The 22,935-nt window shown below is 44.3% G+C and overlaps 1 protein-coding gene and 1 long non-coding RNA gene across 6 annotated transcripts in view; one reads left to right on the top strand and one right to left on the bottom strand.

Annotated features, from left to right (window-relative positions):
* The window catches only part of LOC310898709, a 27,127-nt gene extending 9,365 nt beyond the window's left edge, over window positions 1-17,762 (bottom strand). For both annotated transcript variants that reach the window (XR_014583570.1, XR_014583571.1), the window contains exon 1: window positions 25-17,762. This is a non-coding gene — a long non-coding RNA (uncharacterized lncRNA). The remainder of the gene's footprint in view (window positions 1-24) is intronic.
* Window positions 1-22,935, top strand: part of ZDHHC20 (zDHHC palmitoyltransferase 20) — a 56,129-nt gene that overhangs the window by 445 nt on the left and 32,749 nt on the right. The gene's annotated exons all lie outside the window — the stretch shown is intronic.

Below are 22,935 nucleotides of genomic sequence, written 5' to 3' on the forward strand. Positions count from 1 at the left end.
GGGGCGCAGCGGAGCCGGGTTTACCTGTTGCCTCTGTGGCGGAGGGCGGGAGGGGGCTCGGCGGGGCTCTACCCGCCCTCAGGCGCCTCATGGCGGCGGAGGCCCGGCGGGGGGACGGGGCACGGCGTTTGGGGACGGGAGCCTCAGGGGGACGATGAGGGGTAAAGACCCCATCCCCGGGCTCTGGCAGCCCCCCTTAGGATCCGTGCCGGGGCTGTGGGGGGGTCCATGCCCCTCACAACTCCTGCCGCCCGGGAGAAGTTTCCCCTTCTCTTTCCTATTTCGATTATTTGAAGCCGATCCGGAACTTCCTCATGTACCACATAACTACTTGAACACGTCTCGTTGTACTCCTTTCACCCCTTCTAATGAACAGTCCCGGACCCCGCTGTCATTGAGGTGTAAAGAGGCTGGAAACATCCTCCCTAAGCGGGATTTGGGGCTTAGGGGCTTGTCGGGCTGCGTCAAGGCTTGTGGTGGTAGGGTTCTGCGTTATGTAAAGCTTATTTGTAGTCGGTGTCAGTCAGGATGATATTTACCCTTTTCTGGCTTTAGGAGGAACTTAAAGTCTGGTTCAGGAGGATATTTACCTGTGCAGGAGAAATGCAAAAATACAGGGATACGCAACCAGACTTGTTGAACCAGGACTGTTTTAAACTGTGTGCATAGGTGTGCCAGTGGCTTTGGGTCCTTACACTTATCGCTGTTCATGTAAAATAGTTGCTTTGGTAGCCCTAAACTTGTAAAGATATCTGGCCTTTAGAAATAAGCAAGGTGTTGGGTGGGGTTTTTTTGGTCTGCAGTACTTAGTTTTTGGATAACTTTTGGATAATACTGTGGTTTGGAGGGCATGTGTGGTTGTTACAGTAGTCCTGGGGGGGGGGCTATGTGGGTTATATACTTACATTTTACAGTTGTGTTTGAAGTCTGACTGTTCCAGCAAAAGGCAGGGGTATGTGTTTCTTATCATAAAAAAAGAACAGAAATTCAAGAGACGAGGTGACTTGCTCAGGGTCTCTGTCTGAATCAGGGACAGGACCTCGATCCCCCAAGTCCCCGCTCTGTTTCTTGATCACAGAGTGGGTCAGGGCTGGTTGCTGGTGAATCATTTTCTTCAGAAAAATGTCTTTGACCCTGATGTTACGGAAGACCTTCGCAGGCATAGAGGGCTGCAGAAAGTCCTGCCAAATTCAGCACGGTTTCGTTTGTGTGAAAATTATTGAAAGGGCTGGTTCCTGTTTATGTGAGAACTTTCACATCTATAAATCTGGTTTCTAGACGTCTGGCACTTCTTGCTCACAAATCAGCTTTATTTTTAATGTCTGCAGATGCAGGCTATTAAGAGAAAGTGGTCATTTAGTAAGAAAATTACCTATTGATTTTTATTGCTGTCACTGACAGCAGTTGTTAAATGTCAAAATGGTGCTTGGTGACCAAGATTTGTTTTTCTGAGTTTTTTTTTTTCTGATTGATTTTTTATTATTTTTAACCTTCTGTTGAATTTTCTTTATACTTTTGATGAAAGGTCAACTCCTCAAGGAAGAGGAAAGGGATTTTTTCTGAGCTTGTTTGTGGTTGAGTCTCTCCCTTGCCCCCCCCCCCCCCCAGCTCTTTCCTTCCCCTTTTTTGGCTTTGCTATTACGCTGCATTTGAGTTCAAACAAGCACAGAGAGGTTTTATAGCAAAACACAGGATTTTCTGTTTCTTTTGGCAGGTATGTTTACTTTCTCCCCGTGCTCCATATGTTTTATTTTGGCTTGAAAACTACTGCAGTGTGTACTGTGAAGAAGAGCTAGGATGCAATTAATGCACTGCTAATGAATGAAGTGACATTGGTCTCTGCAGATGTGCCTATACAGCAGGCGCAGAAGCAGGGCTTTATGTCTTGTTGCACTTCTGTGGCTGTCTTTAGCAAAGGGCACAATATGCAGCTGATGTGTGCCTGGGTAAAGGAAAGACAGACGGAAGAAGGAAAGTTTTAGAAAAGAGGAAACAAAATAGAAAAAAATGTGTAAAGACTGAGTAATACAGAAATTGTAACCACACAGACACCAGTGGTTTTTTTGTTTTTTTTTTCTCCAAGGTTATTCGTAAAGGTTGGGTAATTATTAAGATGTGAAGCTTACAAGGAAACAGGAAGAAAGAAGGCCTTTGTTCCCTCCAACTATTTCTTCCATCCTGTTTGTTTTCCTCCTTTGAGTCCCTGCTCATGAATTAAAAGTTAAACATATGTATTCAGTTAGTAGGTGTAGTAGGAAGGCAAGTGTAATGTAGTATCAGAAAATATTCTTAATAATCAAAGTAGAAGATGGTGTAGTAAATCAGGGTTGCTTCTTCTATCCCATCGCTCTCTTTTCCTTTCAGTTTTGCTTCCCAGCACTGCTTGCCCCACGCTCCTCCACTAGGACATTCCCCTACTGCTCAGTGTCCTGTGATTGGTGTCTGAAGGACTCAGGCTTACTCTGTAATTCACCACCAGTGTGCATTTAATTGGTTATGCCTCTTCTACAACTGTTAATTATGTTACTGACGTACGGCCTGGGAACAGCAAGGAGGAATGGTATGGGTGAGATGAAAGGAGGCTCTCAGTATGAGCTATTCTGTTGTTTTCCTGCCCTAGAAACATTGTTGTATTTCTCCAAAGCGTTGCAGCAGTATCTGGGTGAAGGCTGGCCGTTTTAGAGCCCTGTTGCTGTGTAGTTGCGATCCAGCTGGTAAGCTAGCTATTAAGCTAACGGAAGGGTGAAAATGCCCTTTTCTCACCAAATGGGTAGAAGCGAGGGAATGTCAGCAGAGTGGGAAGAACTGTGAACACATAACTGAAGGAAGTGCAAAAGGCTTGTGGCCACATCTCATTCAGGTTTTCTTTAAAGGCGTTAAAGGAGAAAAACATGAATGAACGCTTTCTTACTCGATTCTCTTTTCTTTCTGCATGTAACTTGCAGGGAAACTTAGAAAACACACCTAGAAATACGCATGGGCGGTTGTAAAATAGCTTTTCATTAGTCTAAAACCACTTCTTCTGTTCTTTCTTGTTATCAAAACATGTTTTGCTTTTAACCTCGCTTTTGCAAACAGTGGCGTTATTATGTTGTTAGTGAATTGAACCGATTGTTTCTGGTTGCCACATCCCCTCAGAAGCTCAGTGTGAGCAGAGCTCTTCTCTTGGGGCTCGTTTTCACTTCGGGCTGCCTTGCGTCTCATTACCTCTCCCTCCATCCTCAAAACCTTTTTGTGGGTGAGCAGCTGTAACAGACTGGCCAGACCACGGTCAGAAGTCGCTGTTTTGACGTTTGTAGTAAAAGTTAGTGGATAAAACCAGCCTGTTTCATACAGACAACCCTTTTACTGAAGCACTGGCAGAATTCGGTAGTGCGGTCTGCACTGAGAAAGATGTTAACTTTGGCTGAGTTTTCTGCAGATCGTAACTAAGGTTATTGGCTGGTTTTACATATAAAAACAAAAATCTCGTTAAGGGTAGCATTTTACTTCTGTAGCTAAAACTGTATGTTCTGAGAACTCAGCCCAGAAGAGCTAGGACTAGTTACAAGGAGAATGGCTTGGTTTAGGAACCTACTGGTCTTTTATTAAATGTTTCTGTGCCTTAAATTCCTCAAAGCCTGGAAAATTGTGATTTTTGAAAGCTGTGGGAGTAATTAGCTTTGTGTACTTTCATAGCATCTACTTGCCGAGCAGTTTGCTTTTTTTAATGCAGTGTAATGTCTAATGTGTCTAAAATCTTGGCAAACAAAGCAGTCTGTAATTTGGGATTCATAACTTGGTGCTAATGGTACAAACTTAACTGGTTATTCTGAAGGCTGCAGTGGCCCTTTTAAGGAGGGAGATGGCTCTGATTTCCCCAAAGCACCGTCAATATGAGAAGCCCTCGGTGATCTGTTGTAATGCTCCCATTTGAAGAGTCCGTAGCACACAGAGGGAAGGTAATTCCATCTGCCTCCTCAGGAAGAAACCAAGAAGAAATCTCTGCCTAAAATGTGACTGCAGTAGTTAGCAAGCAGTGGCAACGTGGTGTAAGCAGCAGCAGCTCAGTAACTTCTGGTTTCTGCCCACAGCAAAAGCGAAAGTATCAGCACTACACTACAGCGTTGGCATGTTAGGCGTGCAAATCCATTCCCGGAGGAACAGGGGGTTCCTCTTCAGGAGAATGAACAGCTAATTAAACACATCAGATCATTAGCAACAGTTAACTGTGCTTATGTGCCTCTCTTGCGAATTTCAGAATAAGGAAATTAAAATGCTGTGGACACGCTTGGTTCTGTTGTGGTGTCTTGGCTCAGGCACATGGATTGTCGTCTGAAACGAGAACCTCTTCTGTTGTTAGGAATAAGTCGGATTCCTGCCGAGGTGCTCAGGCTGGATACAGATGTGTTGGAAAACTGGATGCTTAGCTTGGGCAGCAAGATTATCAAGCTGCTTATTTGGTGCTTTGCACTGCATTGGTCATATTAGTTTATAGGGCTGGGTGGGCACGTGCCCTTTATATGGTATGAAATCTGCTCTCTGGGCAGTCCTCTAATGAAAAAACCCTTCCACGAGCAGCGGCGCTAGCTCAGCCTGGTTTCTTGGGACATTGTCTTTGCTCTCTGCTTTCCCAAGCGCTGCCCGCGGAAGGGCTCCACCCTCCTCGCTGCCAGCCCCGTGCGGTGCCTGGCCCCAGCCCTGCATTGTCACTTGTGTCACCGAGCCATGCCCCTGGGTTTGGTCCAGGCGTGCAGGGAGCGGCCAGAGGCCGGGCACGAAATGAGGATCTGAGCTCAGAGCTGCCACGTCCTGACAGGGAGCACCAACTTCTCTCCTCCACCTTTCCGGCCATTCTGGTGAAATTTGCTGCTGTCCACTTAGAGTTCTCCTAGCAAATTTAAAAACTCACCTCTGTTTTTAATTAGGGGTTTCGCTTCGTCACTTACTGGTGTGCCAGTCTTCCTACAAGATGCTTTGAGATAAAAGCGCCAGAATATCAAGCGCGTGCTTTCAGCAGACAGTAATTAATTTGAGGTCGCTGACTCTGTGTACCGTGAACTTCAGGTTCTGCGTGAAATTTAAATAATTAAAACGTTGTTCTCTAGCAGCTCGTATTCTTATGACTTAATGGAGGCGTGCTTTCTGTAATCAAAGGATTTACGGCGTTACAAAGATGGGTATCGGAGCTGAGCTCTTCATACACCTGTCGCAGGTGCAGCACTCAGGTGGCAACGTACCTGCCTTCACGTCTGGAGCTTGAGACTGCCCGTGACGGAGAGCAGGGACAGGAGGCATCCCAGCTGCCTGTCGAAACTGGTGCCTGTAAATGCTGAGGGTTTGTTGGGTTCCTGTTTAACCCGATCGATACATCTGTGTTCGTCCAGCTCTTTTCATTCAGCACTCCTCTTGCAGCTGGTAAGAATTCCTGCTGGTTTAAGATGTATTTTCATTCCCAGTGTTACAAACACCTTTCCTGAAACATTTTTTATGGAGTTTTCAACTCAGCTCAGTTGTTAAACATCTCCCCATTGTGTGCGTGTGATGTTTAATAGAAACATTTGACAAGTAAAGACAGGCCTCTTTCCTGCATCAGCTGCATCTCCACCAAGATGAATCAGGTGTGAGAGGAGCAATGAAACCATAACAAAAACATCTGCTCTTTTAGCCAGTTCCCCAACATCATTCCTTTCTGCTGTCAATAAATTGTTTTCTGTAGGGTATGTTTAGCCCCTCCTGTCCTGTGCCAAGCAAAAAAAAATGGGCCTTCCCCCCTCTTCCTTGGTGGAATGCCTCCTCTTGTAACTTTTGACTCTCTCTTCTTATCTGTGCTAAAAATCGAGTTCCTCCTCTGCAGCATATCAAGCACCTGCTTTTCCTTTCTTTGTAAAGACCACATGGCTCATCAGTTCCTTGTTCGTGTTCCCTTTTGGCTATTAAAAGTGTCTTACGGGTACAGGATTGTCAGAAAGGATCTGCTCACAAGATCGTTAGATCACGAGAGCAGCATGCCTTGCCTCTGCAGTTTCTGTAACGCTCTCTCTGCTGCTATATATGGTGCAGCATTGCCTTAAATCTGAGCCACGAAACCATTTTAATCATATGATTAACAGGGAGATCAAGTGAGGTTTCTATGCCAGTTTTTTTGTTTGTGGTCTTTGGGTTGTGCATCCTGATGTCTGTTTGTCTCCAGAGTGGGGAATTCTTGTGAAGCAGTAAGCAATGATACTTTTTCCATCTTTTTTAGCTTCTTTGGTACAAAAAAAAAAAAAAGAGAGATGTAAGTCATAACTCATCTGGAATTAGGCAAGCTAATACTGCAGAGAGGAAGAAACAATTCAGATTAAATGGGAAGCTGAGAGGAACAGATTTGTTTGAAGTGAACTAAACCAAGTTATAAGCTGGCTTGCAGCTGTCTGTGGTGGGCTCAAAACTGGCATGAAATGCCTCAGCTATTGTCTCTAGTTAACGCGCATGCAGAGAATTTGTTATTGTACCATTCTTCTTGGCAAGCAGTCAGTACCTTTGCATTTGTCAAATCTGGATTAAAAAAGCAGAGAAGCAAAACGTATTTCCACAATGCTGGGATAGGTGGTACCTGAGGGCTTTCACAGCTCTGGGGTTGTGGCATGGGATTTTCCTGGGCATTGCAGAGGAGCCCAAAACAACAGAATTTGGTTTCTCTTCTGGAAAATCCTGTGTGACTAACATGCAAGTTTGGTTGGTTGTTCTGGCTCGGTTTTGTTTAATAATGTCTGGAAAAGGATGCAAATTGCACATAGGAGTTTTTGTGGAGGTATTTTCTGTGTGCATATTTTTCAGTTTAACATATTACTCCTTAAGTTTCACCTTTTTATTTAAAAAAAAAAGCTTTAGTTCAGCCAAATAATTACACACAAAGCTAATACTTGCTGTGTTGCAGGGTAGATTCCTGCTGGACTACCTACTGCAGAGGATAGGCTTGAACTTTTTAAATAATTCATAATTTAGACATATTTAAGAAAGGAAAGCATGAAGACAGTTGAGCACTAGATTATCTTCTCTCTTTTGTGTGGCTATTTTCTACTGAGGTTCTCAAACTTGTAACAAAAAAAGGCAAAAAGAGGTGATGCTGCTTTATTTTCTGCATCCCACCCCCAAGACAATAAAAAAAAAAAGTGTTTTAGGAATGTTTAAAGCGAAACAGGTATTAATTTCAGTGGAGGCTGACAGCAATATCTGACTACTTAGAAGCAGCAGAGGAGGCAGCCAAAAGCTGAGAGCTGAGCTTGTAACTGAAACTGCAGGCCAGGGATTGTGGGATGCAGTGGTAATGTCTTGTTCTGCGTTTATTTCCTGAACTGGAGTTCAAAAGCTGGAATCAATTTCTTGCTGGTGTAAAGCTGCTTGTTACATTGCCAGCCTAGCAAATACTCACAGGTCTGTTCTATGGAAAGATTAAATGTTAACTTATTTAAAGGAAGGCTTCCCTTCATCACGTAAAGATCCTGTGAAACTGTTGACTTCCGTGTGCTAAGTGACTTTGGACAAGTACTAGGATTGCCCTTCGTTTAATCTGCCTGAGAGCGGGAATAACAGCAGTGCGAGGAATAAAAGCAGAATCCCAAAATTTACATGAATTTGAGGTAAAAAAGAACTAGCTATCTTTTATTTTTGTTTCAGTTAAGGATGATAAGACAGAATGAAAAATCACAAGTGTTTCAGTGTTCTCTTTCACCTCAGACTGCAGGAGCTTGCCAAATTAAAATTGTTCTGCACGGTCTCATAACTGCTTTCTGATCCAGGAGACCTGGGTAAGAATAAGGAAATTATCTTCCTACTTCTGTAAGGCTTTAATTCATTTCTATGAAGCATATTTACTTATTTATTTTGAAAAAGTCTCACAGGTGATAAGATCTTTAAGCTTTTCTCTGGATGTAAAGACTGTTCATTATTTTGAGTCTTCAAGCATCAAATTTGGCTCAGTTTAGTTTTGTACTTCGTTTTTTGTTTGGATTATGTCCCTGTTCTGGACAGAAACACAGGAGGAGGCTGTGCAAGTATGCACATCTAATACGCACTAACTAATGTGAAATTTGCTTTTCTTTAGGATTAACCTCCTTTAGCTTGAAGCTAGAGGCTTCTGTGGACAGACAGACAGGGTGCTGAACGTGTATTTTAAGGAGAGAAGAAAAAATCAAAATCTGAACAAAAAGGGTTTGTCTGTACATCAAGGTATCACCTCATTACGTCTCTGCGTGCTATAAAGAGGCACAGTTGTGTAATAGGGTTGCAGACCCCTTTGCTATAGATATCTACAGCTAAGTGAGGCGCATGCTACCTCTGTGACCAAAGTAGCTCTGTGGAACGAAGCCTGTAACGCGTACCGAAGCCCTGCGGATTTAGTTCTCTAGTGTGCATCGGGGAAAAGCTCCTTTGAGCTGACATGCAGACCGGTGACTGGACAAACGTCAGTGCTGAGAGAGAGGAGGCGATGCGGAGTGAGGTGAATGGCAGTAGGCAGGGCACGCTCTGTTGACCTTTTGCTCATGTTGATGGCCAGAAACTTAAATTTGCTGTATCGGGTGAAGAGCCAGGAAAAGATCCTTTCGTCACTGACTTTCAGGAATTCAGTGTCTAGGGAAGAGACCCGGCAAGGAGAGTGGTATGAACAAAGTGACCCAGCAAGTACAGCTGCTCTCTGGTCAGTGTCTTGCCTAACTGATGAATGAACTCCAAAGGTTTCAGAGAAGCCTGAGAGCAAGAGGATGTACCAGTCAGAGAGCATGCAAGATAGATTTGAGCAGAAGAATTTGGTGTTGGGATAAAACGAGATGAAGGTGCAGAAGAGGAGGAAGTGGGGAGATTTCAACTGTCTCAAGAATTTGGGTTGGGGGGCGGGGGGGGGAATACAACAGGTTGGCCTGGATGTTGATGTGCTCCAGAAAATGTGCTGGGTGCATATCTGAAGGGCAACATGTATAAATTATGATCTAACTAATGGCTGTGGAAAGGAGTGTGCTCCTCCTCTGCTGGTTAGAGCAGAGAACTGGATCTCTTCACCCCTTCCGCTGACCCACCAAGTCTCAGTGGCTGACAGGAGGAATACTAAGTCCTGTTTTACCCTGAGTTGGGCAGGGAGGCTTTATTAACACCTGATACATGATTTGGAACAAGTCATCTATCTCGTGTCTCACTTTTAACCACATTTTTGATTTAGTACAGATTTACTTAAAACTTTTTTTTCTCTTCCAGTTACTATATCTTCTACTGCAGAAAAAGTAACAATTATTATTTATTAATATAAATAGTTTTGTTGCACTCAAGTCTTAAGGGACATAGAATTTAAATGTATTTCTTTATATGTAAGCTCTCTGTCTTAAGTAGATCATTGCTAAGAAACAAGTTAAATATTGTGAGGTTGAGTATGCTGAGCTCATAGTACCGCTTGGGATGAAGACAAGACCCGTGAGTAAAGTAACTATGATATAGGTTTGCAAATATTTTTAAATGGGTACCTTCTGAGAACAGAAGAGAGAAGGAACTGCAGCAGTCCGTTTTCTGTTTCATCCTGAAGGAACGATGAATATTCATCTTACTAGCCTCCTTGCAACCTCTGCCCAGCAAGATTTTTGGAAGAGGAGGGATTGTTGTACTCTTTGCTGTTTTCCAAACAGCTTACCAGATTCCTCAGAGCCCCATTCCTCAGGACTGCTTAGAACTGTACAAAAAACACAGCCATTTCAAAGGTGACTGCACATTGTAATTTTAAATTTCCAGGTTAAGCGGTTAAGGCCTTGTTTTAACAAACTTTCCTTGCACCTTATTATTGTCTTTGGCAAGTATATGTCACAGTGGGTAGTATTTATAGAGCTTCAAACTCACCAAAGAAATTCCAGCATGCTTGCTGCTTTTAATTGTGAACAAAAACTAGGCTAGAGGATCATTCAATTTCAGAAGTTCAAAATGCTGTTTTTTATAAGACTTTAGGCTTTTTTTCCCCATAGAACCACAAACTCTAGGGATATTTGGAAGTTCATTTCAGCTTAAGCGGGAACGTGAGAGTGGTGATCATGATTTTAAGGTAAGCATGGACTGGCAGTTTCATCATCCACTGAAGGCTGTCTTCAGGGTGTGAGACCGCTGGTAAGAGGCTTTCATCTCTTAAATATCTTTGCAAAAGAGCACAGAACTTGGAGGTAACCCACCGGTTTATTTCCTGGTGGGGAGCATCCAGGAGAAAACTGTAAAAAGAAGGAAACTTGATAGTCTGTCCTCTTTCATCTTTTAAAGAGGTGAAAGAGTGGGAAAACCTCCAAAGTAAACGGTAAGCTGTTCAAGACGGAAGCTGTGTCTTAGCCTGGGCTTTCACATCGCAATGCACAGCTGGGCTTCATGAAGACATCCCAAAATTCTGCAGGTTGCTGCTGTGCTTTTACTGTCTGGTTTTACTAGAAGTAAAGTTTTGCTTTTTAGTTCCTTTCAGAAAGGCAAGATTCATGTCTGTGTTAAAGAAGGCTGGCAGAGCAGTGATGGTGGTGTAGTGTAGCCGTATCTTTGGCTTTAATTCAAATGCAGTGCCTGCCGGATCGAAGGAGGCTCTCTTAAATCTACCAGAGAAGACAAATGCTTGATTAATTAATGAGAACAGTATCTTTGAAAGCTGCCCGTTAGGCTTTTTTCACTTGCACATATTTTGCACTTGAAGTTCTATGACATGTCACAGGCACCCTGCATGCATGTATTTCTTCACAGTGGAGGCTGATCTTAAAATGAAAGGTGAAGTTGTTTTTTGATTTAAAAGTTCCAAGTTTCATAAAGTTCTTACAAACTAACTTCCAATAGCCAGGAAATACCACCTGGAGAGTCAAATGGCCAAAGCACCGGTAATGTTGCAATATAAATAAATAATATGTATACTAGCAAATTTATTTTGCGCCATTTTTCATTGTGCTCTGTTCAAATTCTTTTACTGCAGGTTTTTAATTACAACGTGTAATTCAATTGCTGATGATTTCTTCATCCCATTAAGGCTAACTGTTTCCGTGTCTTCATATTTTCATATTCTTGCGTAGATTTTTATCCATTAGGATAGTAGAATAGTCAGCTCTCAATCTCTCCACAGTATAATTTGGTTTTGTTGAGTATTATTAGCTCTGTAATCCTACTCTGTCCTTAAAGCGGTGTTAAGAATGATGCAGGAAAAATTGTGAGGGGTAAATCTGAGGAAGGCTTAGCATGCTTCAGGAGGATGCTAAGAGCGTATCTTATGACATCGTCCTCCCGAGGGCATAACTTAGGGTCTAATGTGCATCAGTGCCTTTAAAGTGAAGTCACTTCGCTTGGTCACAGCACGGCACCAGGAATCCTGGACGCCCTAGCTTAGCTGGGACTTCCTCACGACTCAAGAACAGCAGATATTGGGGTTTGAGGTATTTGATGTTTTTGTCATGTCTTCAAATTACAAGAAAATAACTGAATAGGAATGAAGCCAGCTTATATTTATATTTGAAACTGCTGTGAGATACTGTAGGGAGTACTGTCCAGAGTGGTACTGGTACCCAAAAGGGATTGGATTCTGGGGGTGAGTTTTATGGACAGAATTTAACTGATTACTGTTTAACTGTGTTTTGCCATGCCCTTCCCTCCACTATATCTTGTTTTCTCTTTCCTCCTATGCTACTCCTCCTGTGCTTTGTATAATGGCATTTCCTTATATTAAATGTGTTTAATTCATCTCAAGCTTGACAGTCACATATATGTGCAAAAGTAGTAAGACAAAAAAGTAAATTTGGGGATACAGTGCTTTGCTAGAATGTAGTTTGTTTGACTTCTGACATTTTTAAAATCAATACCTCCAATGACTGCATTTTTGTATTTTTTAGATACTTTTGACCTTCAAGTAGGAAAACGTAGTAATAAGCCTGAAATGAATTACCTTGCTTTCTACTTTCCCTCAGGCATGTATATGTAGGGATGAGATGGTGGCACCAAAGCTAATACTTGTTGTGTTGCAGGGTAGATTCCTGCTGGACTACCTACTGCAGAGGACAGGCTTGAACTTTTTAAATAATTCATAATTTAGACATATTTAAGAAAGGAAAGCGTGAAGACAGTTGAGCACTAGATTATCTTCTGTCTTTTGAGTGGCTATTTTCTGTTGAAGTTCTCAAACTTGTAACAGTCCTGTTTCTCCCTTCTTCCCACACGTGCCCCACTCTCCAGTACTTTACCTGCCAAATAAGATATTCTTGCAGCTATATCACAACACGTGATATCCTGGAAAGGTGACAGCAGAAGTTAATTCACTTTGCAGGTGTCATGCGTACATCAAATTCTTCACTTGTTCCTTGCTAGGCAGCTTGCCAGTCGTGCTGCGTTACATCCAGTGCCTTGTCACGGGAGCCCTAATGCATCTCGGAGGTGTAACAGGCAGGGCTGTTTCTTCCCTTGGCACGTTGTGTTAGGATCTGTAGTTCAGCTGACCTTTTACTGAGCTCTGAGTTAATGCTTTCCAGGAACATGTGCTGAACAGTCAGCAGGCAGGTAAGCTCTGAGGACTTGCTTTGCTGGTTGTTTTTTTGTTTGTTTTTGGTTTTTTGGAGGCGGGGAAGTTGGGAGGATTGTTTTTTTGGAAGTGTTATTTTAGGGTTTTTGTTTGGTTTTGTCTGTTTCAAGCAATATTTACTGAGTGAGAGCTATGCAGCTTATTCTGAATTACTTTCTAACCTGCAGTATCAGTGTTCTGGAGTATCCAAAATTCCCTTTGTAGTGGCTTGTGCAGCCTTTGTGCTGTCGCTTGTTCATTTTCCTGGCTGGTCGAGCAGTAAAATAAGATCTCCTGGTGGAGCGGGTGGAAATCTTGTCCTCAAGCCAAAACTTTCTGTCCTGTTATCCTGGATGTTTTTTGCCCTCTACAGCACCTGCTTCTTTTGTTATATTCCTGGGGCCATTGGTGGTTTTTTTTTTTTCTTCCTTTTTGCAAGGAAACTAGAGGAAGTATATTTAGCTACAGTCAAGGTTTGTCCCAAGATATTTCAAACTAAGGAAGGTTTAATGAGTGACATTTTGTTCTGCCAGAAGAATGAGCAGCAAAGGCTCCAGCATCACAAGATGGCAGGATTTGTTGTCGGCCAACATGATGAACCATACACGGACAGAATCTCAAAATCACTGTGTAAAATCTCTGAACCTCTATCTAGTCCATAAATACTTTAATAATAAAAATGATACGGTATTAAATATTTAACACCCAGGACTTGTAAATATTAATAAAGACACAAATTCCCCACCATTAAGCTTGCACACAGCTGATAGACACGGTTCTAAATGACATGTTTTTCAAAACAAAGCTTCTTTAAAGGACTTGATTAAGCTTGTAAGCTTGGCTTACTAATATCTTGACAGGAGGTTTGTGGAAGTTAAATTACTGGCTGCTGTGTTGCTCATGTGTTGCTGGCAGAAAATGACCTCTCCTCATCATAGGCAAGCCCATATTTAATCTCAGGTGGCAAAGACCAGCCAAACCTGACCAACAGTACAAAAAAATTGAATTTAAAATTTAATTTGAGGAATTCAGTGACATAATGTATCAAAAGAGGTCTGCTTGCAGGGTGGTTTGATTTCTCCCATTATTTTATAACCTTGGCAGCAGCACGATCTTTGTCTCAGAAACAAAGTACCTAATACTCCGTGTTGAGATTTACAAGGAGATTTTTCCCAGAGTTCTGCAAGGAGATTTTTAATATTTAAGAAAATCTTGCTACAGGCAGGGCCAATAGCTAAGTAAGGAGGCATTTGATTTTGGAAGAATCTGAAGATAAATGCAGAGACAGGTTTCTTACCAAGGAAGTGGAGACCTCCAGTCTTGTGGTTCTCTTGCCACTTCACAATAGTTTGTCTGAAGGTCACGGTAGCTCAGTCTGGAGTTCGTGTCACCAAATGATACATCTGCACACCTTCAGAATTTGTTTGGAGCAGTTAAATAAGGATGGTTTCTCTGTTTTCATTCACCTGGAAAAATCTGTTAAGAGATTGAATTGTGTCGTGGTGGTTTTTTTTTTTTGTTTGTTTGTTTTACTTTAGATGTATTGGTGGTTTCTAGTATCACCTGCAGAATACTTAATCTTGTGGAGAGTGCGAAAGGCAACCCTGTACAACACCTGATACTGGCTCTCTGTCGGCACTAGCTGATGCTCTTATTTGTGTCTCAGATCTCTTGCAAGCATCCTCATTACGCCTTAACTACAGAACCAACCGGAGTTGCTCCTGAGACAAAAAGCCCTTTGACAAGTACAGATGCTTGAGCACGGAGTTACAGTGAGCTTGAGTTTGCCAACCTGAGTATAAATACCCCTCCTTCAACTGTAAGGGGAATTAACTTGTTGTGTGGACATAGGTTCCTCTCAGGTGCATCTGACTTTGTGCTTTTTCTGCCATTTCTGTTTTTTTTTTTCCCCGTTTTCCCTGTGGTCCAGAAGGGGCACAGCTGACTGACGTGTGGAACTAATGGCTCTCTGTCTTCCAAGAAGAAACCAAGCTTTCTTCTGGCTTTATACAATAGCTTAAAGACAATGTTGAAAACAGCTTCTGTGCAGCACTACCAAACTACTGGGCAATAAAGCTGTTATTGCTATGATAAAGTAGACTGGGGGGGAGAGGTCTGAAAGAAGAAATCCAATTATTCTCCTAAGCGGCTAAGAAAAGCATGTAGAAGTAATGCTAGGGTTTAAAATCTATCAAAATGCAAATAGAATGAGCAGTGACACCAGTGATTAAGTAGCTGAAGAAAATCAAGTTACATTAGGTTTCTTTGGGCAATTATGGTAAATTAAAAGTGAGTAGTGCTTTTCAGGGAATAGGGCTTTTCGGGGACAGCAAACCTGGTGAGTTGCTGCAGCTGAATGCTAACGTCAGATGCTGCTTCCAGAAAAAGCCTTTAGTTGTTTGTGCTGATGCATCTTGTAATGCCTAATGTGGACGCGAGTGTGGGACTGAGATTAAGTCCTACTGATGCTTCTTGCTTGCTAACCAAGTGTAACTCTTGGTTCTGAAATCACTTACGATGTGCAGACCATTAGGAGGCCCTTGGTATAAATTTTAAGAATATTTTGTAGAGGCGGAGGTAAAGGAGTCGTTGATAGGATTTTGTGGATTCCCAGAAGTCAGCTGCCTTTGTAGCTGTGCTTTCGAACTGTGAAAGTGGTAGCACAGAATATACTATTCCAGGAATGTGCAGAATAATTTTTTTTTTCAGTTCTCAGAGCTTAATTCATTGCTAAATGTAACTCAGTACCCAAGGACTGTCTTGCATTGATTATGTTAATTTCTGCTGTAGCCCTGCTTGTACTTTTACAACTTCAGTGCAGAGAATATGTGAGTAAGACCTTCCATAAATAAAAAACCTTATTTGTTATTGTGATAAGAGAATGTTTGCTGGGCAGCAAGCCTCTGGCCTCTCTAAGTTACTTGCTGTAGTTGAAGAACTATGTTGCTGTAGTTAAAGAATTATGTTAATATTGTTTTAACCATACAACAAATTGTAACCATGGCTGGTAACAAACAGTAAGAGGCTGCAGTGTATCTTTGACTTCCTTATTTGAAATATTAATGCATCTTACCTATCCCTATGAGTATTCTTCTTTGAATCCTATAGCAATGAATGCGGTGGTCACAAACAGAAAACTTGGTGACATTTATGCTGGCAACAACAGAGCAACCCACTTGCAGCAAGGTGTCTCTTCCCTGGCTGTGTTTTCCTCCTCTCCTCCCCCTGCGATGCCTTTAAAGGCATCATCTTGTGATCACTCGAAGGAAAGGCATCGTCTTGTGATCTCTCCAAGAAGCCAAGTAGCTAGCTCCAGCGGAGCTGCTGTGCACAGCATGGGAGGAGTTCGGGATCTGGCACACGTGCTTGCAGAAATGGCCACACAAATGTAAGACCTCGGTCACCTAAAGCAGGGTTTCTTTCCCCTCTCGTTGCTGTTTGTGACCCAGGGCAGCCAGAGGCCGCTCGCTGCAGTTCACCCTTTGTCACTGCTGTTTGTGTTCTCTCAAACTCGCCTTCAGGGGTGGCTTAAACCTAAAGTGCTGGAAGGAGCTGAAGTGTCTGAAAGGCAAGTCTTTGCTTTTGCTGCCTTGGTCTTGCACAGGGGAGTGGGCAGATAGTTGAGAGCTGACTTCTTGCACCCTGCAGCAGATGTCGCCACGTGCTGTGCCTCTGAGCTGAGTGTTGCCTGGCGGTGGGGCCACCTCTCTTGCATCACTGGTTTGAAAAACGTTACTTCTGGAACAACTTGGGAGGGCAACATGGGGAAAGCTGTGCCCCAGAGCTGGAGATTCTGCCTAACAACATATGGAGATAAAACCACTCTAGGTTCCTGTGGCCCCAGCGTTTGCAGAGGGTGTTTGTTCCAGCTGGTGGCAAGACATATGCAATCCTGGGCCCCCGTAGCCTTTCAGCAGGGAGCTGGCAGCCTCTTATTGTGCTGGCTTTTGGCCACGTGATGCTGTCAACTCAGTTGTCTTGAGTCATTTGTCTAAAAACAACTCCCTGCTGCTTAGGGAAGAAAGCACTAGTGGGTGACTGCCAGTCAGGAAATAAGAAATAGCTCAGTGTGGAAAGGTCACAGAGCCACAGGGTAGAGAGAACAGCGGAGAGGTGCTAAGGACTTCCTTCTGTGACACTGCCCCAGGTCTGTAACAGAAGTAGAGTAAGTGTTTCTCCAAGGCAATTCATTCCTGGTCTGCCCCAGTTGTTTCAGTAAGTGATACTTCTACCAGCTTCCTTGTGAGTAACTGATTACGCTCTGCATTGCACAGGGGAATTACTTTACCAGAAATCCAAGTTACAGTTTCGATTTCACTTAACAAGTGAAAAACTTGAGATAATACAAGTGGTGCTTGCCCGTTTGCAGGCAGGGTAATGCCCATGGGAAGTTTCTACTGAGTTTCAGTACTGGTAACTTTTGGAAATATGTACCTATGTGTATGCAAGTGCATTTGTGTATATATGTGTGTTTATAGATATTTAACCATTTTCCTTAGAAACTGAGAAAAGTTGAAGCTGTACATCTAGTTTAGGAATGCAATTGCACATTTATCATTCTTTCTTCTCTCCATGAGCAATGTCAGCCAAAATCTAAAGTTTACTCTTGAGAGCCTTGGATAGGCTGTGATGCCCAAAGCCTGCCTTTGGTCAGGAGCCACTGTGGGGGGAGAAGGGGGAACACACATACGCAGCACATCAGTAACAAGACCAATCCTTTTCCTTTTCTGTACTGCACTAGTTGCAGTTGGATTTCTTGATCTGCAAAGAATGTATCTGGCTCTCAAAGGGTGGCTTTGACCAGAATATGCCTCTTAGGGAGTAAGTATATGTGGTGTGTGGGTTTGGTGGAGGGTTGTTTGCTTCTTTTTCCTTCAAGGCTGAGGGTGAATGTCTTCTTTTAGCATACCTCTCACGAGGTCTTGGCAAATCATTCCACCTCTTTGCCACAGAATAGAGAGATTTGTTTTGTGTTTTTCTGGTGGTGGTGGTGGTGTTTTGTTTTTTTTCCTTATTATGCAGTGATTTGGAAGGTGCTGGGACACTTCATAGCAATCCCAAAACTAAGCCTGAAACTGAAAGCAGCTCAGCTCCCTCAACGTATTTGTTTTTCTGAGATGTCCTGGAAGGTTTCCTTAAAATATTCTCCAAAGCTTTCTGAGTTTTACATCTTTCAGTTTGTGCTCCAAGAAAAATGCTTCTGAGAAACGACATTTTTCCCCCGTGTCATTTATTATACAACTAATGATGTCCCTGTGTCTGCAGGACTGTTTCCTGTGATAATCTGCAGGCTTCCACTCCTTTGATTCATGTGACATAGGTGAGATGAAAGATAACAGACAACAATATAAGGAAGATTAGCTACAAGGAGGTGTAAGGAACAACGGGGGTCACGAAGGATAAGATATCTTCACAGCGAAGGGTGATGCTCAGTGTCTAAATCAAAACTAAGACAACTTTTTCCTATGTTAAAGTCAAACCTGGAATTTTTGTCCTCCAAGTTGACCGAGTTAAAAAATCCATTTTAACACAGCCTATTAAAAGGCTGGGTTGTGTATTTTGGAGGCTGTTTTCTGTAGGAAGCAAAAGCATGTACTAAGTTTGTCGTGCTTCGTGTTACAGTGACCCCGAAACGCCAGGAGATGTGATGTGTGAGCTGCTGGTGGCACAGGACTGGCCGCTCGAGCCTGTTAGGCCCGCGTGTCCCTGGACAAGCAGCAGCAGCACGAAGTTCAGTGTAGGCCGGCACACCTCCCTCCACAGGCAGGCTCTGTTGAGCCATAGGCTGATTTTGGAAAAACTGAGGTAACCAAGGAACAGCTCTGCGCTGCAGACTAACAGATCCTACTCAGTCGCTTTATTCGCAGACCTGCACAGAGCTGTAACACAGATGTTGAATCCTTTGCAATTATGAGGCCAGCATGGAAACTCACTGAGTGCATACTTCTCAGCTCTCTGCGAGGAAGTAAACTGCAACTTATGCTGTCTAGTCATATTTTTATCTTTCCCTAGCAATATCTTTCTAGAAGTCTTCAAGGCTTCTCTAGAAACCAGAAACTTAAGAAGCCAATCCTAAGAATATTTTTGCTCTTGATCTTATTTTCCTTTTGTAGCTAAGCAGTAGACTGATATGGGGATATATTTTGAAATACTCAAAAGAAAAGTTTATTTGCAGTGCTTACTTTTCTGAAATACGGACAGGTTTGTCTTGACTGTGGTGCTGAAGGCCCTAACAGATTCTGATGTATCTAATCTAATGTATAGTGCTGTTGCATCCTGCAGTTAAAATATAAATCATATGCAATGCTTATTTTGTTCAAAAAAAAAAGAAAAAAGAAGTGTTGCTGCTTTATTTTCTGCATGCCACCCCCAAGACAATAAAAAAAAAAAGTGTTTTAGGAATGTTTAAAGCGAAACAGGTATTAATTTCAGTGGAGGCTGACAGCAATATCTAACTACTTAGAAGCAGCAGAGGAGACAGCCAAAAGCTGAGAGCTGAGCTTGTAACTGAAACTGCAGGCCAGGGATTGTGGGATGCAGTGGTAATGTCTTGTTCTGCGTTTATTTCCTGAACTGGAGTTCAAAAGCTGGAATTGATTTCTTGCTGGTGTAAAGCTGCTTGTTACATTGCCAGCCTAGCAAATACTCATAGGTCTGTTCTATGGAAAGATTAAATGTTAACTTATTTAAAGGAAGGCTTCCCTTCATCACGTAAAGATCCTGTGAAACTGTTGACTTCGTGTGCTAAGTGACTTTGGACAAGTACTAGGATTGCCCTTCGTTTAATCTGCCTGAGAGCGGGAATAACAGCAGTGCAAGAAATAAAAGCAGAATCCCAAAATTTACATGAATTTGAGGTAAAAAAGAACTAGCTATCTTTTATTTTTATTTCAGTTAAGGATGATAAGACAGAATGAAAAATCACAAGTGTTTCAGTGTTCTCTCTCACCTCAGACTGCAGGAGCTTGCCAAATTAAAATTGTTCTGCACGGTCTCATAACTGCTTTCTGATCCAGGAGACCTGGGTAAGAATAAGAAAATTATCTTCCTGCTTCTGTAAGGCTTTAATTCATTTCTATGAAGCATATCTATTTATTTATTTTGAAAAAGTCTCACAGGTGATAAGATCTTAAGCTTTTCTCTGGATGTAAAGACTGTTCATTATTTTGAGTCTTTAAACATCAAATCAAAGCCCCCTCTCCCCCGAGCAGGCAGGAGCTGTGCTTGTGCCATCGCGGGCAGAGCCAGGGGTGCCGGCAGCCCACCCACCCCCTGGCGCTATAAGAGCAGTCCCTAGGGAACGCCGCTAACAGGACCAGCTTGGCAGTTAGCGCAGGCAGTTCAGGCAGGGCAGTTCAAGCGGGGCAGGGAGGAGTACGAGGAGGACCCTCTCCCCCATTTCCCACCTCCCTTTCTCTTCCCCTCCTCTCCTCGGGCAATGCTTCCTCGTTGCACCTAGACCTAGACGGGTGGGCACCCGTCGCAGCGGCCGGTCCGAGGCGGCAACCCAAAGGGAGGAGATGCTGCCTCTCCAGACTCATGTGGGCACTCAGGTGGATCCCCTGAGGGGGGAAGTGGCAGTCCAGACAGGTGACTGTGGGGAGCTCCAGTATCTGGAGACCCTTCTGGGTCCTGAGGGAGGAAAGGGCTGTCGTGGGTACAGGTGTGCCCTGCTGAAGGAACTCCTTGAGCAGGTGGCTGGGCTGCAGCAAGAAATCGGCAGCCTGAGGGGCTCCTGGGAGTCTCTGAGGGTAACAGACAGGAGGTGTCAACCTGCCCCTGCTGATACCCTGCAGCCCCCTCCTATGTCCCTGCCAGCGGTAGAAGCTGACCCAGCAGATCACATGCAGGACAGAGGGCTTGACCACCCACGAGAGAAAAGGGGCTGGACCTTCGTCACAGCTTGCAGCAGAAGACGACGTTTGCCCCCGACACCCACGATGCCACCAACCGCCATGGTGTCCTTGGGAAATAGATTTGAGGCTCTTAGGCAGGAAAAGGAAGAGGTTGAGGGTCTGGACAGTAGTCCGAACCCGGAAAGCAACCCGGAGAAGCGTGTCAACACTGGGGGAAGTACTCAGCGTAGATCGGGACCGGACGGGGCGCTGCATCACAACCAGTGCCACAAAAAAAGAACGGAGAGTCTTAGTGATAGGAGACTCCTTGCTCAGGGGCACTGAGGCTCCCATTTGTCGACCAGACAATCTATCCAGAGAGGTGTGCTGTCTTCCTGGGGCACGTGTCAGAGATGTTAGGAAGGCTCTGCCACAACTCATTAAACCGGAGGACTACTATCCTCTTGTTGTCATTCAGATTGGATCCAGGGAAGCTGCAACTAGAAAAATGAGGTATATTAAAAAGGACTTTGCATCCCTGGGAAGGATGTTGAAGGGATCGGGGGTGCAGGTAGTATTCTCCTCTGTCCTTCCGCTGGGTGGCTGGGACCCAGAAAGAAGGAGGAGAACGGGACAGGTAAATGACTGGTTGAGGGGGTGGTGTCCGGACCAGGGATTTGGGTATTTCGATCTTGGTCAGTCCTTTGAGAAGCCAGGTATGTGGGCTGATGACTGCCTCCAACTCAGCAAGTGGGGCACAAGTGTGTTGGGGAGCGAGCTCTCTGGACTGGTTACCAGGGCTTTAAACTAGGTTTGACGGGGGAAGGGAGGGGAGCTACAAGTGACAGAGAAGGGCTGGGGGAAGTTGTCACTGCTGTCACTGTTGAAGGCAGAAGGGAAGCACCTCTGAGTTGTCCCATACGATTGTCGGAGGGCTCCTCAGAGATGGTAATGATCCCGATACCCCATCCGGAATCATCATCTTGCATCCCTCCAGAGGTAACTGCGTCTGCTGCTTCCCTAAAGTGCCTGTACACCAATGTGCGGAGCATGGGAAATAAAAAGGATGAGCTCGAGATCTGCGTTCGGTCGCAGGGCCACGATCTCGTTGCGATCACAGAGACGTGGTGGGACAGCTCGCATGACTGGAACGCTGTCATGGAGGGCTAGGTCCTTTTTAGGAAAGACAGGCTGGGGAAGCGAGGGGGTGGGGTTGCCCTTTATGTGAGGGAGCAATTAGAGCGTACCCAGCTCCACCTGGGAGAGGGTGAAGGACAAGTGGAGAGCTTGTGGGTGAGAATTAAGGGGTGGGCTGGTATGGGAGACACTGTTGTGGGGGTGTACTACAGGTCACCAGATCAGGAGGATGTGGTCGATGAGGCCTTCTACAAACAGCTGGTAGTAGCCTCACAATAACGGGCGCTGGTTCTCATGGGGGACTTCAATTGTCCAGACATCTGTTGGGTATGCAACTCGGCCAGGCACGAGCAGTCCAAACAGTTCCTACAATGCACTGAAGACAATTTTCTGATGCAGGTGGTGGAAGAGCCGACAAGGCGGGGGGTGCTTCTGGACCTTGTCCTTACCAGCAGGGATGGGCTTGTTAGGGTTGTGAAGGTTGGGGGCAGCTTGGGATGCAGCGACCATGAGATGGTGGAGTTTGAGATGGAACTTGGTGGAAGAAGTAAGGCTAAAAGCAGGATTGCTACCCTGGACTTTCGAAGAGCCAACTTTGACCTCTTCCGGGACCTGCTTGGAATTATCTCCTAGGCTAGGTTGCTAGAAGGCAAGAGTGCTTGTGAGAGCTGGGCTGCATTTAAGCAGCACTTCTTCCAAGCTCAGGATCGGTGCATCCCTAAGAGTAGGAAATCGGGGAAGGGGGGCAGGAAACCTCCATGGATGAGCAAGGAGCTAATCGATAAGATCAAAAGGAAGAGGAAGGTCTATGAAATGTGGAAAAAGGGCCTGTCCTCTTGGGAAGAGTATAGAAGTGTTGTCAGGGCCTGCAGGGACACGACGAGGAAGGCTAAAGCCCACCTAGAGATGAGGCTTGCAAAAGAGATAAAAGTTAATAAGAAGGGTTTTTTTAAGTATGTAAACAGTAAAAGGAAGACTAGGGATAATGTAGGTCCCTTGCTGAACGAGGGGGGTGTCCTGGTAATGGGAGATGCCGAGAAGGCTGAGATACTGAATGCTTTCTTTGCTTCAAGGACTCCTCCCCAGGACTCCTCGACCTTGGTGGGGGGAGAAAGGGACTGGGAAATGGAGGGCTCCTCCGTGGTTGACCCGAGGGTAGTTGGGGAGCACCTGAGTGGGCTCAGCGCACACAAATCTATGGGTCCCGATGGGATGCATCCACGTGTGCTAAGGGAGTTGGCAGAGGTGATCGCCAAACCGCTCTCTATCATCTTTGAAAGGTCCTGGAGAACAGGAGAGGTGCATGAAGACTGGAGGATAGCCAATGTCACTCCGGTCTTCAAGAAGGGCAAGAAGGAGGATCTGGGAAATTACAGGCCAGTCAGTCTCACCTCTGTCCCTGGAAAGGTGTTGGAACAGCTTGTTCTGGATGTCATCTCCAAGCAATTGGAAGAGAAG

This window comes from Anser anser (genome assembly GCF_964211835.1).
Source record: "Anser anser genome assembly, chromosome: 1".
Lineage (NCBI taxonomy): Eukaryota > Metazoa > Chordata > Aves > Anseriformes > Anatidae > Anser > Anser anser.